Source organism: Apaloderma vittatum, unplaced genomic scaffold, assembly GCF_000703405.1.
Source record: "Apaloderma vittatum isolate BGI_N311 unplaced genomic scaffold, ASM70340v1 scaffold10894, whole genome shotgun sequence".
Lineage (NCBI taxonomy): Eukaryota > Metazoa > Chordata > Aves > Trogoniformes > Trogonidae > Apaloderma > Apaloderma vittatum.
The window spans coordinates 7661-19378 of NW_009714370.1; positions in this window are offsets into that span (position 1 = coordinate 7661).

Below are 11718 nucleotides of genomic sequence, written 5' to 3' on the forward strand. Positions count from 1 at the left end.
AACTGAACAAAACCACCAAAAAAACACCTTCATAAATATGAGAGAGATCGTATTTGTCTTCTACCTTTAATGCTCTGAAAGATTTCTAAGTATGTTGCCAAAACATTAACAGCAAGATAGAAGGAGAACCTTCTGAAGGAAGGGGCCTGTGATTGTAAAAATTCCTTTAAATCAGCCTTTTGCAGATAGCAGCCAGTAAGGTTCACAGAAAATATGGAAGGAGGCATTTTGTGGAAAAGAGCAGAAACAGCTGAAGGAAGCTATTAAGTTTCTTTTAACAGAGTGAAAATAGTGGGTGTTAATCCCCAAGGAGTGCAAAGAAAACTAGGTGTAGAAAGATTTCTATTAAGTCCAAAATAATCTTTTGGTAAAAATTATTCTCCTTCTTTCTATGAGCTTGATACGGGTAGATGCGAGATCTAATATGTGTGTATAAACATAGTGTATTCTTTTTCAGAATGAAATCCAGTTTGGGCTTGGTTGTTTGGGTTTGTTCGGGCTTTTTTTTTTAATAGTGTGCATGGCTGCTTTCTGATTAAATCCAAGGAGAATCTGGGAGGACCAGTTTCAAATGGCAACAGTCCTGTTTTAACTCGACTTTTACTGCTCCTACCCACTGTCAGCAGAGTTTGGACAAAAGCAGCTACTGTCAGTATATTTGGGTGTGCTATTTGAATGCCATTCAGAAGTCTTTGCTATATACAGTTGCTGCAAAAGCTTCTGTGGGAGTAAAGCAAGTGTGGCAACTCAGGTTTCCATAATAATTGCTTTATACATTTTAATTTTTTTTCACTGGAAGTAATACTTCCCCTCTTAAGTAGTAATTAGTATTTGTTGGTTAGTATATGCTGATTTTGACAGTGTCTTTTCCAATATTGCCTATGGTACCATGTAGCGTCCCTCAGCATCTGACTTTTTCAACTTTGAGTGGTTTTACTTATGTGGCTGGACTGTATGTTCGAGCCAAGCCTTTAGTTTTCTGAGATACTTGAGTCCTGCTTCTGAGTGTATTCATAAAATTTATGAGTATGTAGTACATTTGGATAATTTATGAACTAGTTTCTGAAAAAAAGTATCTATCAGCCTCATTTTTGGTTCATTGTAAAGACTAATGACAGCAACATGTTAAAAAACTTCTGGAAATAGAGCAACTGTGATGCGATTAGTATTGAAGTCAGTACTTGCAGTGTCCTATGGCAGCAAATTATAAAGTGTTTGATAAGTAATCTTGACTGAAGTGCTATAAAAGCAATTCTGGTGTATAAACTTGGGCCCGGATGCCATATTTCAGAGTGACAGTAGGAAAAGATGGCATATTTGATCTCTACAGGAACTTAAGTAGGAGCATATCACTTTCTTACAGTCTTTACGATCTGCCTAATATATTGACTTACTGTCGAAAGTGTACTCTGTCTTCTAAGAACATATCTAAACCCTGAATTCTTTTTTAACTTTAACAAAAAAGAGTCTAACTCTGAAAGAAGGCAGGGTTTTTATTAGTTTCATATATATTTGCTACCTGACTTCTGTTGCTTTATATACTCGCCAGACCTACCTCAGTTCTTCCTTTAGTACTAAGTACAGCTTAATTTTGAAAGCGATTTCACTTTGCTTTGCTTTTTCGCTTTGGATTTTGTTGGGATTTGTTGGGTTTGGGTTTTTTTTGAGACAGAAAATTGAATATATTAGTGTATCAGATACTTTTACCTTTATTTCTGTAATGGTATCTGAATTTGTCTCTCTGGCTGTGATCTTTTTTTTGTCAGTGCTAGAAGTCTTTATTTTGGATAGAATTCAAGTAGGCTTTCACTTTTCTGTCCAAAAAAAATTAAACAAGCCTCAAAAAGGCATAAATAATGGTTCCAGGTGGCTGGCTCTATGTGCACATCTTGGAGCTGATTGTTCCAGTCTAGATCTAGATGAAAATACTTACCTGACTTCACCAATACAGCCTCTACATTATTTTTTTATTTTTTTACTATCATAATGGAATTATTTCTCTTTTACCAGAATTGAATGGAAAATAAAGGGAACAATTGATTTTTATTTTTTTTCAGTTGGTGAATTTAATAGTCAGTGATTCAAATTAATTGGATTTTTTAATGACAAACTGAAAAACAAAAACAGAAGTTGATTCTCTTCCCAAAATAGTGTTTCCCTTAAAAAAAAATAAAAATGTTAAGATTAAAAAACCGGTTTATCTGCATATCAGAATTTGTTCATTACTTTTTCAGTGATATTTATCATTTTAACCTGAAAATGTATTTACCATGGGACTGCACGCATCTTTGTAGGAAATCTAAGAAAATATAAAAAAAATATTTTTAGGATATCAGTCATATTCAGAGACCCCCCTCCGTAAAGGTATCCTGTTCAACTTTGCTTTTGATTTTTGGATGCAACAAAACATGATTGGAGTTTGCCACAGAGATACCAAACAATATGATCTTTGAAAATGCCACTTAGGAAGATTTTGTTAAAAATATCTTCCTTTTTCAGATTCTGAACTTTTGCCGAGACACTTGCTTATTTTGAGGCAGTCAGCATGCATTATTATATATATTAAGTAACTCACAGCAGAATATACTTTTTGATGTTGCTGCCTCTGTGGTTCAGATTGTTCTGGAAGAACCTGAAGTGATGGAAATTCTTCAAGGTAAAAACTGATGAGGATGAAACTTTTCCTCTTACATGAATTTCCTCATAAATGCAGTTCTCCAATGCAGTAGCACACTGAATGGTTACACATCTTGATGTGCAGGTTAATACTAAGTTAATAGACCAGAAGTAGTACTATGCATTTTAATTTGGCTGTTGGGTTTGGGGTATTCACAGAAGCACAATACTGGTTTAAAAGTGGTGTTGTGATTGCTGTTGGTGGGAGCAGATGAGGATTTGGGGTCAGAAGGTCAGATGGAAAAACCCACTGAGGGAGGCTGTAGCATCATATTCCCCTCGAGACTTTGCCATGGTCTGCAGTTGGCAGCACCTCCTTTCAGCAGCCACCAAGTGCTGATCCTGATGGCTTGTGTCACCATAGCAGTTGCCCTTTTGGAAACTGCTGTCAGGGCTACCTAAGCCTCTGTGGCTCTGCCCCTTATTGCATTTAGAGGGAGGTCCATTCACAGAGGGAGGTGCCATAATCCCACAGATGGTAGCTTCGGTCTGTCGGCTTCTTACCAAGTATCTGAATGTGTGGTGCCCCTCACACTGAGCAGGGTTGAGGTTATACCATCACAAAGAGGATAAAACTAACTCATCTCATGGCAGTCTAAACCCAGCTCATGTTCATTGCTAATGGGTAAAACAACCAACACTTGGTGAATTCTGGTTTGTGGTGACAGGAAAAGACAACATCCAACTTGGGTTGAAGTAACTTTGCCAATGGTTGACTGCCACGGAGTGATTTTCTCTGTTGTAACTTTTCTGACATCTCTTGCTTAAAACCTAGAAAGCCAGAAGATTATAAGTCCAAACTAGAATGGCTTGTACTCCCACTGAAAATCAAGATTAAATGCACTTTGACCTTGATTAAGAACAGTTAACTGGAGTGGATCTTACACTTTAGTAGACACTAACACCTGAAGTAGTATAAATTCCTAATTGAAATCTCATTATCTTTGGAACAATGCTAATTTCTCAAAGAAGCCCTAAATCCATTACAGTTATTGTTCTGTTTGAACCAGTTTTCAATAATGTCTAATATATGAAGCCTCTAGTTTCTGCTTTATGTTCTGCATTGTTCTCCTCAGAGCTTTAATAAGATTTGATGTTGGTTTAATTTATTGAACATCCTATTATGAAGCTAATTATTTTACCCCAGCCATCAAGGATGTTACCGACAAAAACGTGAAACGTCAGAATTTCTTTTAAAAAAACAAAAGCTTGTGAAAATTATTTGTGACAGAAGGAGTTAGGATAATGTATGGAACCAAAAGAGTTTCTTTTGATTATAAAATTCTGTTAATTTTTATTTCAAATTATTTGGAAGAGGATTGCATATGTTTGTTTATTTGAGGAAGGGCAAAAGTGTATATGAATTACATAGGTGGTAAAACATGAGATGTCTTACTGTTCCATCTTGGTGCATTGAAATATTAGATCCTTTTATATGAAACAAATATACCATCTTGTATGTCCAAGTAATTTTTCATTTAAGAGTGATTGTTAAAAAATCTCAGATATATTTCACTATATCTTGATGACAGAGAATAAAACTTTGCCTTTTCTCCTTCCGTCAGATGTTTTTTTTCTTCAGGCTTTGTGACAGTCGTGCAGTTCAGCCTTTCTGGCTGCTTGTTGTAAGAGAAAGGCAGTATCAATCTGAAGTAGTCAAATGTCAGTGGAACTGGTAGTGTTAGATGCTCTCCAAACCATCTAGCAGGAAGTTTCAGACCTTGCCTGAGTAACTGAGTGGAAGTAAATCATCATAGAATCATAGAATGGCCTAGACTGTAAGGGAACTTAGAGATCATTTAATCCAACCTCCCTGTCACAGGCAGGGATGCCTCTCAGCTAGATCAGGCAACAAATATTCTCGTAGAGGATGATGCTGCCTTTGTATTGCTGCTGCTTCACCTCTGCAAAATGGAGAGAGAGAAAAATTAGACATGCTGAAAGTAGGAGGGTAATTATTTTGCTGTGGAAGGATTGCTCAAAGATTGGCAGGGTGAGTGTGCTGACAGAATGTGCAGCTGTAATGGGATTAGATAGTCATTGAATTAGACAGTCATTGAAGTACAGGGGTCAGGGCCTGCCTACTTGTTTGGAGCGGCCTACCTTCCAAAATCTAGAAAACCATGCTAGTTTGTAATGGACCTAATGGTTTTACTTTCAGAAAATTGTGCACATTTACGCCATTTCCATCCTACTCATCCACCAAACCTCAAATACAGAGTTTTCAAAGGCAGATACCTAATCCCATTCTTAGATAACTCAGTAGACATGGCTGATTTTCTGACATACAGAACACTTGCAAATCCCACTTTAATATGTATGCTTTGTTTGCTTTGTTGCATTTGCTTACCTGAAAGGTAGTACAGACTAATTTATTACTAAAGTAATTTTATTACTAAAGTAATAAAATTAATGTCATATAGTTATACCATACAGTGTAAGTTCTTCATTGCTGCAGCCGCTAGGAATTTTCTGTCTTGGTTTAACCTTAAAATAACATGATCTTTCTTTCTCATTAGGGTCTCCATCCTAGGTGTAATGACAAGACAAGGGTGAAATATAAGGCCTTGTACTAGGTTTGTGTTGTGTTTTAACTCTAGCCAGCAAGTAAGAACAGTTTAATGATTTTAATAATTATTATAATAATAGTAGTAGCAGTAGTAGTTGTAGTAGTAATAGTAATGAAAGTGAAATAAAACACACGAAAGACAAAAGACGTGCTGCACAATTGCTCACCACTCCCTGACTGATGCTTAGTCAGCGTCCAAGCAGCAGTCCACACCTCCTGGCCAACTTCCTCCAGTTTATATGCTGGGCATGACATCCTACAGTATGGAACATTCCTTTGGCCAGGACACTGGCTGTGTCCTCTCCCAAATTATTGTGCCACTCCAGCCTTCTTGCTGGCAGGGCATGAGATGCTGAAAAATTCTTGATTTAATACAAATAACTACTTAGCAGCAACTGAAACCACATGTTATCAACATTATTCTTGTACTAAATGAAACATGCATCATTATACAAGCTACTAGAAAGAAAATTAACTCTATCCCAGCTGAAACCAGGACCGTCTGAAAAGCCAGTCCTGTGAATGAAGATCTGCACAATAAAGACTTGAGCACATGTTCAAATGATTGGGTTGGTGCTCTCAAGAGTTACTGTTCTGTAGCTGATGCAGCTCATTGTTAATGAAAATGAAGAAGCCCACACTATGTTTTTATAGTTACTGTCTGTCATTAAGAGATGGTTACATCCTCAGATGCACCATGTAATCTCTTGCGGTCTGAATATAACCTTAATTGAAGGTTGTTTTTCCTGTTTATAGTGATAATATTTTCTGAAGACAGGGCCCAATTTCCTCTAGAAAGATTTCCTATATGCTTTTAGATGAAAGAAGCTTTCAAATATGAATTCTGGTCCCTTAATTCTGGACTGTAGAATTTAAAACCATAGCAGTGATAGATGCAACTTGCACAGATTGTTTTCTGCAGGGCTAGATTATACTTTTAGCTTTCACTCCTCAACTTTTGATTCTCTTTTAGAGGACTATCTCTTATCCTTTTTTATCTTGAAAAATATGTTGGGAACCTAGAAATGCCTTAATGATATTCGTAAGCTTATCTTCCCAATAGAAAGGACCTTTTTATCTTTCTTTTTAATCAAGTCATTAGCATGAAACTCAGAGATGTAATCATACCAGGCTGGAATTGGGGTCATGCCATAGGCAAGCTGAATAGGAGGCTTCATGGCATGATGATGTATAGCTCTTTCATAACAATGCTTTTAACTCAGTAAGTGTGCCCTTTAGTTACATTTTAAACCTCATTTGAGAAGTTTTTATCGTTATGTAAATTACTCAGTAAATGCTCTCATTCTAAGACCTAATCAAAGTTTTGCTTATGGACTGGGAGAGTGAATGTTTTAAAAGCTTGATGGAGAGACCAAGAGCTGCTTTCCCCCTTGGTTCATTGTGACAGAACTTGTTTCTATTAGCTAAGGGGTCTATATGGTAACAAAACATTACACTCATACAACTATATTGTTTGGAAACAAAATAGGTCCCAAAATCTTATCTGAATTAGTTGTGTTTTGACCTTAAAAAATATTAAAAAAACCCCCAAACCCAACAAGCAATTACTAGAACTACAATGTTTAGAAGCAGGAACTCCAGTTGGACCAATAGTGTCTTGCAAAACAGAAGAAACACTGCAGTATTTTGTTCCATCATTAATCTAAAACATGACATTTTCAGTCTACAGCAAGTGATCTCTTCTGCCTTTTTTAAAAATATGCATTTCATTCTGTTCAAATACTTTGAAGATAACGAGTAACTCACAAGAACAGACTGCCATAAAGAGCAGTGCTAACTGGCCTTCTATTGCTAGAAACAAAGCAGAGCAAGTGCATCTTGCACTGAATCTACTTAAAATGCATTTGACTTGCTGTACTGTAGCCATTAATTTGATAGCTTCAGAACAGTAACACACACAAAACCATTCCTGTCTCTAGCAGACAGAAGAATAAGCCCTGATCCTGAAAGAGGTGCATGGATCTTTGTGCCTGGAGTCTGCAGAGGCATTGGAAAAAAAGTCTCAAACTCTTTGAACCCTCACACAGTGTTTAATGCTTTAGGCAGAATCAGAAATTTGCAGTTTATATGTAATTAAATAAAAGCAAGTGGGATGGTTTGTTTGAAATTCAGTCCCTAAGCTGTGCTGGACAGAGTTGCAAAATACAGATGGTGACTCTGTTTCCTCTATGTGTAGAAGCCATAAAGAGGTTTAAAAAAACCCAAACCGACAAACATAAAAAAACCCAAAAACAACAAAGTGAACCTTTTTTGGTTATACTAGCTGACCTTTCCTGTTGGTAAAAATTTGCAGACTGTGCCAAGCCCTAAGAGCTACTCCATCCTCTTTACAGAAACTTGCTCTTTATAGATGTGCTCTACTGAGTAGAACTGTTAGAGCAAAAAGAACAACTGGTTTGAAGCAAGTTTAGCCTTCTCCAGGCACCTGAAATTACTTTTAATCAATGAGAATGCAAAATAAAAGCAGAAGAAAATCCACAGTGCTGAGAATTTTTGAGATTGCGACAGAAGAATATAAAAATAAATATTTCACTCACAGAAGGTTTTTATTTTAAAGAGAGTAAGGAATTAAATTAAGGGAAGGGGAGGGAAAAGAAGGAAGAAAAGGAGAAAAAAAGGCAAGAGGGGAAAAGGAAGAAAGAAAAAAACAGGGAAAGGAGAAGAAAAAGAAAAAGGTAAAAAATAGAGAAAGGAAGAAAAAGACAGGAAGGGAAAGGAAGGGAGGAAAGAAGGATTGAAAAGAACGGAAAAGAAGAAGGGGAAGGGAAGGGAAGGGAAGGGAAGGGAAGGGAAGGGAAGGGAAGGGAAGGGAAGGGAAGGGAAGGGAATATGCTCTCTTAATATGAAGGGATCAATTAGTTCAGCTAACTACACAGATGGAGAGGGGTTATAGTGATGTAGGTTCTTTATTTTGTTTTGAGTAATTTTATGATAGTGTTTCTAGCCATTTCAGCATTAGCATTACAGAAAGAGTACTGTATAGTATTTCTGAGCTATGTTTCCACAGGTATTACTTGCTGATGCCTTGACTACATGTATATAATTATGCACTTTGACTTTATTTCTGAATTACTGTCACTACAGAAGAAGTTTTTGTCCTTGTTGATTTCCTTTAATTAGATGTTGCCGTCTTTAATTTTCTAAGCCCCCATACCTCAAGAAATTCCGTTTATTTCATTAGTAACAGTACAGTACCTAAAAACAGTACAGTACCTAGAAAAAGTAAAATGCTTCACTAGAAATAAAAAGCACAATTCTGAGGATGGCATTTTGTTTGTAGAAGAGAATTTAAGTGCTTTAATTTCTTTAAATTATAAAATAATTAATTTTGTTTCTACTTGCATAAAAGATACATGTTCTGTCAGCTATGATGCATTAATTTCCATGTCTTATTCTGACTCATGTGTGGTCCAACTAGTGTATCTAACTCCTTCTTTCTAGGATTTCAGTTTACTTCTAGCCTACCAATCCTTCTCTGATGTATTGCCAAAATAATGGCAGATTTTACCGTGTGTCGTGCCCTTTATATGTCGTGCCTTTATATGTCATGCCCTTTACATGTTATGCCTATATATTATTGCATGTGGGATATGATACTGATAAATTATTTCTGATTAATTCAAACCATATTGAATTCTGCTATGTGGAGGCTGACAGGATTTCCAGTGCACTAGGTGTCACAGCTATGGCTCTGCTGTGTTTTACAGGGCTCTGTCTAAAATAAAATTTTTGGAGCCACAGGTGAATTTTTTTCCTACTAAGAGGACTAGGGCTGTGAGAGTATGTGCTCCTATGGAGAATGCTAGCAGTAATTCCAAGAGGTAGAACTGAGCTGGGCAAGTGATTCTATGGTTCTGAGTGAGAAATACATCCATCCTCTAGCTTTATGACCCTGGGGGTGTGTTGTCTTGCAACACACCCCATAGGCTCAGAACAAAGAGGAAACAGCAAAAGCAAAATTCCTCACCCTATTTTGAAGACTGTTCCCCTCAAGACAAGTTTATTTCATCTCTTTATCATTCTTAGTTCTGTGACTTAGTTCTAGACTTATTCCATGTAGTATAATAATATAATAAGTATTCAGCAAGGCTTCTATGAACAAATATTATGGTACCTTTTATCATCTAACTTGATAGTTCATTGTAATAAAGGAGAATTTCACTCTGAAATTCCTAGGCAAATCTGCTCAACTCACTCTAAGCAGTAACTTTTGGCCAAAAATATGATTTTCATTTTGCTATCTGCTCTTTTTTTGAGAATCTATTTCCACACAGCCTCAGTAATAAACACTGCAACAAAAATGCAGCATAAAGTCAACTTAAATCTCACTGTAACCCAGTAGAATTTTACCAGGATTGATTTTTTTTTTATCCCCTGCTCCATGTGTTTCAACACATGGGAAAATATGAAAACGCAATAAATAGTCTAGACTGAGTGTGTGTTCTGTGCTTCTTGGCATGATGTGTAATGACAGCTTGCTTTTGCAAATATCTTAACAGTTTATGGGATGCAGTAGATCTTACCAGTTTATTTTTGTCAAGAAATGTAGTTCATACTGATCTTTCCACATGTATTCCTGAAACACACATATTAGTTATTTCAGAAAACAGATAAAAGGTGTGTAGATCTTTCTCTTAGATGCACTCTGCTGCTCTTTGGATGTGAAGAAGTTACAAAGGGAGGATCTAAATGTACCGACTAAAATGGAGTAAATATCTTTGTTGTCCTCTTGCTGTTTTGTCAGTGTAGGCTTCCTGCATAGCTGGAATAAACTACCATTTTGAGCATTAGAAGTAGTGCAGTATACACAGGTAATTTGGAATAAGGAAAACCACTTCTTGAATACTAAGCTTTTGATAAGAGTACTTCACTTTTCATGTTTGTTTCCCATTTAACTAACTGTCCAGATTTATGTATTCTGTACAGTGTTCTGAAATAAAAAGGATAGGCTATTTTCAGAAATATGTATGTGTCAGGAAACACATGGAATGTGTAGGCTACAAGATACTTTTTATAAATCCAAGAAAAATGTGGAGATGTTTTTGGGATTTTTAAGTTGTGTTATAAAATGCTGTGAATATATGTGTAGTAAAACACCAAGAGGCCATACATTTGACAGTTTCCTGCTGTGAATAGTTTTTTGATGTACATGTTTCATGGCATATGTTCTTGCTGAGAAAAAGGCAGCTGTTTCCTTCACCACTCTGAGAACTAAGAATTTTGTGCAACAAATAGTGCGTGTGAGAATTCATTCAGCAATAGATTTATTGAGTTTTAAATGTGAAAGGCCCTTAGAAGTATACAGATTTTAAACGTTAACTTTTTTTACTGTAAACTTGACGCTTTCTTCCATATTATTTTTTGCTGTTTATATCAGGTTTGTGGTACTAGCTTAAATAAGGTCTCCAAATACATGCATGAAGAGAAAGAAAATTGCTAACACAGTATTCTTCAGTCAAGCGAGCAAAACCAAAATATTACAGCTGGAAGCTGAAACTAGGAACATTCAGACTTGATATAAAGTACAAATTTTCAAATAAAGGCATTCATACTGGAATATAATACATAATTATTTAGCTCAATAATGACATTTTTAAAAATCTAAATTGAATATTTAACATCAATAAATAAACACTATAACACAGTTGCATTCTGCAGAATTACCTCTGGTGTGTTCCAAACTGATTCCTAACTACTTTATTACTCGAATGACCGTAGATAAAATAGTTGGATAAGAAGTCCTATACTATACCCAAGACATTCCAAGCTCTCCTTAAAATTACTCCAAATACAGTGCTAGTCATTGCTGTGCAAGAAATAGATATCCATTCAAGGATGGCAAATGACATTTGGAACAGCAGTAGGTGAACAAGGACAATCTACTCATGATTCAGTGCAGCTAACATTGCACTTAAAATATCAAATAAAAACAATTCAATTAGGAACACACCAAGCAGGCAGGTTGTGCACTCAACCCTTCTTCAAAGTCATGTTTGTAAAGAAAATTGCAACAAATTTCCATTGGGGACTATATGTGATGCTCAGTTAGTCCTGGGTCTTGCTCTCAAATGCCACAAATCATTTCCCCTTTCACACTTCATCCCCAGCACTCCTATTTCAGGCAGCAAGAAGCCACCACTAGAAGCATCTCAGGAGAAAATGCGGAGCTTTATCAACTAGATCACTTTCTTTGTGTTTTTGTGTACTTTGTTTAAAAGTACTTTTGTGTGTATGTGGCTACCTATGTGTATGTGCATGCTCATGCATGTACATCTTTAAATGATTATTTATATTTATTTTTAATCTTTTTTAAGAGCTTGATTCAGCCACTGTTCTCTGTGAACAAACTTGACCTTGTGGAGCTGCAGCATGCAAACGTCTTGGAGAAGGGCAGCCCATGTACAAAGGCTGCATTGAGTGTGTGGGCAGGGAGGAGAGCTGGGGCCCAGGCG